This window comes from Candoia aspera, chromosome 5 (assembly GCF_035149785.1).
Source record: "Candoia aspera isolate rCanAsp1 chromosome 5, rCanAsp1.hap2, whole genome shotgun sequence".
Classification (NCBI taxonomy): domain Eukaryota; kingdom Metazoa; phylum Chordata; class Lepidosauria; order Squamata; family Boidae; genus Candoia; species Candoia aspera.
In genome coordinates, this window is record NC_086157.1 from 113,063,612 (window position 1) to 113,071,761 (window position 8,150).

Consider the following 8,150-nt stretch of genomic DNA (forward strand, 5'->3'; position numbering starts at 1 on the left):
ATGTGGCATCAAGTTGTTTTTGATTCCTAGCGACCACATAGATAAATTTCCTCCATGGCGATCTGTCCCTAACCAGATCCTTCAGGTCTCCCAGTGGTGCATCCATTGCCACTTTAACTGAGTCCATCGACCTTGGTGCTGGTCACCGTCTTCTTCTCTTTCCTTCCATCTTTCCCAGCATCAGAGCCTTCTCCAGAGAGCTGGGTCTTTCCATCATATGTCCAAAACAGAATACTTGACCTTGATTTGTGCCTCGAGTGAGAACCCTAGGTTGCTTTGCTTGATGATCCATCAATTTGTTTTCTTGGCTGTCCATGGTCTTCTCAGGAGTCTTCTCCAACACCAAAGCTCAAAAGTGTCAATACTCTTCCTATCCTGCTCCTTCAAAGTCCAACTTTTTCTTTCATAGAGTGTCCAAGGGAATACCATGGCTTGCACGATTCTGATCTTGGTAGGTTTAGACCTATCCTGGCCTCTGAATATCTTCTCCAAGGCCTTCATGGCTGCTCTACCAAGTCCTAGTCTGCGGCATATTTCTTAACTGCTGGTTCCCTTTGGTGATGGTTGAGCCTAAAAGGCAGAGGCTCTCCACCACTTCAATATCTTCATTGCCAGTTCTAAGGTTGGTTGTTCTACTGTTGCTCTATCTGTTGTCCTTACGGACTGCACAAAATCAAAAAACCTGTCAAGTTAGTAGCCAAGTGTTCTGCAATCTCTGATCCCAGGAAACTATGAGTTCAAGCCAGAATTGTGTAGTTTTGGAGAAAAAACATTATTTTTCTGAACTCTAGCACCTTGGGGTTTCTTAATATAAGTTTTCTTGTATGTGCAACAGAGTGCGTGGGCACATGTCCAAAATGGTGCATAGATGTCTCTCTGTGCAGGATAATATTTCTAATAAACACAGTGTAAATTCTTTGTGGTGGTTTGTTCTTCTTCTCCAGGAGAGACTAAATAATGTGAATTATGAAGAAGCCATAGAATCCTAAAGGAGTCATTTAGGTTTTCAATCTCCTGATCACTGTAGGATCCAGATTAAAGTATCCCAGAGAGAGGGCTATCCAAACTTCGCTGAAACATATCCGGAGAAGGACAGTTCATCACTTCTCAAGGAATTGGTTCCACTATCAAACTGCTCATATTAGGATTTTTCTCCCTAATATGCCCTGCTCATCTCTCATACATCTCTACTGTAATGCGCTCTACATGGAGCTACTCTTGAAGAATACCTGGAAGCTACAACTGGTCCAGAAGACAGCCGCGCAGGCAATTTTAGGTGCCCCAAGGTCAGCACATGTGACACCTTTGCTGCGCGAGCTGCACTGGGTCCCAGTTTGCTTCCGGGTCCAATTCACCTTTAAAGCCCTAAGTGGCATGGGGCCAGGTTACCTGAGGGACCACCTTTTCCCCATCACATCGGCCCGTCCACCCGGTCATGCAGAGCGGGCACGTTATGGACCCCATCCGTAAAGGAATTCCATCTGATGGGGTCCAGGAAGCGAGCCTTCTCTGCAGTAGCTCCCAGCCTTTGGAACATCCTTCCCCCAGAGGTGATACAAGCCCCCTCGCTCCTGAACTTTCGTAAGGAACTAAAAACCTGGTTTGGTCATCAGGCATGGAGCGGGAAGGGGAACATTCACTGGGTGGGGATGGCTAGCGCCCTAGAAGGGCCTTTTACACTCACGGACTGAGATACAACCGTAGCCATCGGGTTTGTATTACATATTATATTTTATTGTCTATTTATATTTATATATTTATTCATTGTATTTATATGGACATTGAATTTTAAAATTTGTTTTGTTGTAAACCGCCCAGAGTCCCTCCTTGTGGGGGGAGATGGGCGGTGCTAAAAAATTGATAAATAAATAATATTCTGCCAGAACCTGCCTTTCTAGCACTGACTCTGATAACAAAAAGCTTTTGGTTTCCTTTTTGCGACGTCCTTTCTGGAATTTAAGGGCTGCACTTGCAACATGTAACCAGGTCAATTAAAGCTCTTGTGTTTACTTTGGAACAACATGTGAAGGAACATGGTTATTTTTTTAACCTTGATTAGTGTTGGGGGGTTGTTTTGATGTTTGTTGGCTTTGTTTTTGTTTTTGCAGCACTGCATGTTGAGTGACCCACTTTCCTTGGCCTGTTTATGATGGCATGAATCCAGACAATCTAATAATCAAACTGAGCCTTTTATATGAACCCAGCAAACGTATAAATAACCTGATTAAATTTTTAGCCAGGAGAATAGAAGATTTCCAGAACAATAGCTGGGTTTACACAACACACTGGCGCATAATCTAGCAAGCCACATTTTCAGCCTAGCATACTCTACAAACACAGCCAATAGTATATCCCGCTTTTTCTTCCATTCCAAACCTAAAGATAGCGAGTCTCCTTGGCCTTTCCTCACAATATTTCTTTTCTGGTTCTCTGATCATCTTGGCTCTCCTTTTCAGAAGTTATTCCAATGTCTTAATTGCGTGGCACAAAACAGAGCAGAACGATTATTTCTTGTGGTTTGAAAATCAGAAGGAATCTGGTAGCACCTTGTCAGACTAACACGTTATATTAAAAGGCATAAGCGTGTGTGAATGGCAGCTCACTTCATTAGATGCTTGCAGCGTGTCCTGGGATTAGGAGAGCATGCTTCCGTTGATGCGGTCTAAACGTCGCATTTGCCTTTTGAGCAGCGACAGCACACTACTGATTCCTCTTCAGCTTTTGATCAGCTAAGGCTCTAATCAAAAATGAGATGGTGGTAGGCCTACCATTACACACACCCACTTGGAGGGTCTCCTACGCCAGTGTTTTTCAGCCTTGGCAACTTCAAGACGTGTGGACTTCAACTCCCAGAATTCCCCAGCCAGCCATGCTGGCTGGGGAATTCTGGGAGTTGAAGTCCACACGTCTTGAAGTTGCCAAGGCTGAGAAACACTGTCCTATAATATGGAGAGATGGGGTGCAAAAATTTGCCACTTCGAATGTCAACGCTATCTGGAGGAATAGAACAATAAAGTGATAGTGAAAGGACAGTTCAAGCCAGGCAGCCCCATCCTATAACTTTAGACTTGATTTTCTCCCCCAAGGGAAGAACTCTGCATTTCTCCCCCTTAAATGGCCCTCTGTTATTTTCAGCTCACTTCAGCATCAAGACTGAGAACAAATGTGGTTTGACTCCTGTGATATTATCCGTTCCCCCAGTTTTAAATCATCTGCAGATCTAATCTGATAGGTATGTCCTCCACCACTTTGTCCAAGCTGTGAATACGAAGGTTGACGTCTGTTGGGTTCAGGACCAAACCTCGCAGCAGCCCGCTTGATCATTAATGGGATGAGGAACCATTGATAAAAGCTTCTCAAGTATGGTTTTCAGGCCAGCAGTGGATCCATACGATAGCTGAGTGCTTCTATCTAATCAGCATAATTTGGGCACCTGATTTAAGCTGGATTTGGATTCTCTTCCTGATTATTTTGAAGCATGAGCTACACAAAAAGGCCTATGTCTGTCTGGTAGCAGATGTCACCAGGCTACAGAACTCCCACCCAACTTTGGCCAAGGAATTATCTGCCTTCTTCTGCTCCACAGATTCCTAAGTGGTGGCTTTCTTCCTCTTAGACCACCCAGCCTTCATGCTAGATTCCAGCAATGTCCTGAAGACACACTACATTTTGGGGCGTTTCTAACACATCGCTTGGAAGGGAGAGAGGCAGAACGGGTACTTGGATGACAGTGATGGTGACCCAGGAGCTATATGGGTGAAGTAAGGAAGATGACTTTGACAGAGATATGCAGACTCCATTGCCAAGGGAACAAGGGCTAAAACATTTATTAAGTCCAGAACATCCAGATAACGGTAAGAAGTGGCTCAGACAGACACCTCCCTAATTCACTGAACTACGAGGAGGAGGAGGAGGAGGAGCTGCAGCACGATCAGACTTGCTAGATTCTGTTACAATGGCCCATCTCAATAATCACAATGAATGTAGTTTTAGCTTCCCTGTGGAGTGGATTTCATGGTCTGGTCTACCTCAGAGGGCTGACAATCAGGACGATGGGGCACTAAAGGTGGCCACAGGGCCTGCTTTCCATTTCTGATCTGTTCTTGCCCAAACCTGGGCTCTTTATCAAGCTAGTTACTCTCAATATCACAATATGCCCTTGGTCAAGCGGTCAGTTGATCCTGTTGGAAAAACGGCACTGTCTCGCATTCCCTGAACAGCTGGCTCTAGACGCAGTTTGTTTGTTTGTTAAATTTATGGGCTGCCCATCTCACTGTACAAGTGACTCTAGGCAGCTTACAAGTAAAAAGGAGAATTTAAAAAATCTTACCAAAAATATACAAAGTTAAAAAGACGGAGAGAGCATCCTCAAGCCACCAACCAGCCCCAGGGCTGTATACAATTATTGGACCCCCATACTATCCCCATACAGGTAGTCACCACTTAACTACCACAATTGAAACTGGAATGTTGGTTGCTAAGCGAAGAGGTCATTAAGCGAATTTGACCCAATTTTACGACCTTTTTTGCAGCGGTCATTAAATGAATCACTGTGGCTGTTATGCAAACCAAGTAGTCGTTAAGCGAATCACATGGCTTCCCCATTGATTTTCCTTGCCAGAAGCCAGCCAGGAAGGTCGAAAATGGTGATCACATGACCACGGGATCTGTGACAGTCATTAATGCGAACCGGTTGCCAAGCACCTAAATCGTGATCACATGACCATGGGGATGCTGCAACAGTCATAAGTGTGAGCACCGGTTGTAAGTCATTTTTTTCAGCACCGTTGAAAGTCTGAACCATCACTAAATGAATGGTCATTAAGTGAGGACTACCTGTAGTTGGCAAAGCCAGGTCTTGATGCTCTTCTGGAAGACTAGAAGAGTGGGGGCCAACCTCACCTCAGGGGGCAAGATGTTCCACAGGGCAGGGGCAATGGCAGAAAAGGCTCTCCTCCTGGACCCCACCAGTTGGAATTCTTTAATAACATGCCTCTCCTGCTGGACAGATCAATGTAGTTGGGACAAGATGGTTCCTCAGGTCACCTGGGCCCATGCCACGAAGGGCTTTAAAGACCATCACCAACACATTGAACTGGACCTGGAAGCCCACCGGCACCCAATGCAGCTCACACAGAAGGGGTGTGATAGTTCCACTTGTCCTGGAGGTGTGTCAGCCCAGAAAGGTCAGTCAGAGGAACCTTCCATCATATCATCAGCTCCTCCATCTCTTCTTTAGACAATGCAACGGCATTTTCCGCAGAGGCCGCCTTGGCACGGAAACGGCCCGCTTGCCTTTGTTTCCACGGTTCGACCTGTGCCAGGAAAACAATTGCTTTCCCATCAAGAAGTTCCAGGCCGTCTCCTCTGCCAGGCTGATTAATAGCAGGGATGGATAGTTGAGCAATTGGGTCACATCCAACACGTCATAACCATTTCTCGCAAGCTCACCGCAAGGAAGCTGGGACAGAAATCCAAGCCGCTGCCAAGTCTGAACCTCAAAGTGGGTCAAGGAGAACAGCTTGTTTGAACATCTAGTACGCATACAATGGGAATGTTTTAGAAAATAGGATGGTGAATTCATCTGAGGATTTAGCTTCTCCTGCATCTGATTAGGGCCAGAGTCTCCTCGTCCGTTTCTGCATTTAGTTTTCCCCGCTTGCAAGAAACTCAGCCCCCTTTAAATTAAATCCTTCCAGACCTCCTCTCAGCATGCGCAACAACTGAATAAGCATGGGGAGAATTTGTAGGGCATGAGACTGTATTTGAATGGTCATGTGACTGTTGGGGGCTCTCTCATTGGCTGCTGGAATCATGTGGCTTCATTCATTTCCCAATCACGAGGCTGCACAGAGTTTCAGCTGATTTCAGAAGGGTCGTCACTGGCACCCGATCCAAGCATGAGAAAGAGGAAGGAAATACTTTGCATCTTTTAAAAGAAAACATTCTTAAATATTAATTAGTGTATCCATCCCCTCATCCTCCTGCCTTTGCTCTGCTGTGCCTCTACTGGTGTGTGGGAATGACCTTGGGAGATAGGAGGGAAAGACACAGATGGGACAAACAATGTCTCAGCCCACATAAGGAGAGGAGGCATTTCAGAAGGGACCTTCCCTAGTTTTCCGGAGAGTAAAAGGAAAGGAGGGGAGGAATACTTTCAGACTTGCAAGATTCCTTTAATGTAACCTTAAAAGGAAGATAAAGCTAGTACTTCTGCTTGTGCTTTTTATCTGGACTACCTCGCAGGGCTAACATCAATCTTGCTCTCCCTCCTGTCTCCCAAGGTCACTCCCACATACCATAACCTTAGCTATCCGGATTTCGGAGAATATAAGCTAGAGATGCTCTCCTCTTTTCTGCAGATTACAAAGAAGAGATTCTGCAGATCTCTTCTTTGAGTCTCAAGAGGCGGAGTGCATTCCAAACAGCCCCCAAATTAAACAAACTATAATTAACTATAATTATCTGTCCCTAGCCTAACCATTTATTGGTGACTAAAAACCTCTTATGGACTTTTTGAGCAAAAATGAAAAAAAAAATGAATTTGTGATTTATGGTTTTGATGATTAGGCAGGATAGATTATGGAAAGAAGAGATTAGGATATAACTTTAGAGAGGTTAAAATATGATTGTACTTATAACTGCTGTGAACAACATCAGAAGCCACTTTGTATCTTTTTTCCTTTATTTCTTTTCTATTTTTCCTTTAACTTTCTTCTTTTCTTGCACTTTTTGCTTTCTCTTTGCTTTCTTTTTCTCTTGCTTCTTCACTTCATATGAATTCACATTAGTTTTTATCTTCTTTTTAAAGTTATAATAAAAAGTATATATATATAAAAAGTATAAGTATCTGAATTCTATTAAGTATCATTATTAATTCTATTAAGTATCATTATAATTATTATAGCTGTTAAGTATAATTACATCTAACTGATTGCATAGAATTAATTTAAAGGACCAGGTTGGGGACAGATTGTCCTATAGAAATCTATGGTTGCTAAGCATCAACACTGATCTGATGGCTCATAATCAATCAATCAAGTATAAATCGTATGATTATTCTCCATGTAGTGAATGCTTTTTCCCTTCTAGCACATCAAAAGTTATAATTTTACATGACTGAAAGGAGTGTTCCCATGTCTAGCTGGAATTCCATGCACACAAATTCCCTGATAGGAATATTCTTCCATGGAAGGCCATTTAATCATAGAGTGCCTACTGGCAGTCAAAAACCATGTAGCCCACACCAAAGCATGGTCCAATGAAAACAAAACCTGTCTTTCTGAAGCCAGGTTTTAATCTTTTGTCTTCAGGAACTGAGGTGTATTTTGAACTGGGGCAGTTCTGGAAATTTGAGCGGAGATGGAGGACGCGTGGTAGATGTGGTTACCCATTGAGCAGGGTAGCCAGGGGCGGGTCCAAAGGCCTTGCTGCAAATAAAGATGATTCTAGAAGCTGGATCTTTGCTTTGGAGCAAGCCAGCTTCCTATTTCTTTTTTCATTTCAGGAATCTTTGAAAATAAACTCAGGTGGAAAAGGTTGCTGGCTAGAGACCACAGGAGATAATTAAGGTAGTTTGGCTTCCATGGGCACCATATAGCTTTCCCCAGAATATAGGACATTTTTGATGGGAAAATGGATGTTCTTTCAAGGATCTGGGATAAGCCATCATCATCGGTCTTGGTACCACATGGAAGGGGGGGGGGCTTCTGGTTCCCTCCTTCTACTTATTATAGTTCCATCTGCCACCATCCCAGCACATTTTTTGACTCTGCCGACGAACCTAATTTGAGCTGGCTGGGGAATTCTGGGAGTTGAAGTCCACTCACCTTAAAGTTGCTAAGATTGAGAAACACTGGCCTAGAGAGAGGGTGGTCAGCCACACATTTCTGCTTGCTGTTTCAGATGTTTCCCTGGTGATCTGTTCCATATGTTTCATCACACTCGGCATGAACATGTTCGAGCTATCAGCTTATTCTCCCAGCATCAACATTCCTGGGAGATCTTCGGTCATGGCACAGTTCCGTATCACAAAAGAACAAAACATGTCTCAAAGACATGCAAAACACACCTGAACACACGTCTGTGTTATGAGGCAACACTAAGAGATTCTTAGCACAGGCTGCCACAAAGGAAGAATAGTTATTCCT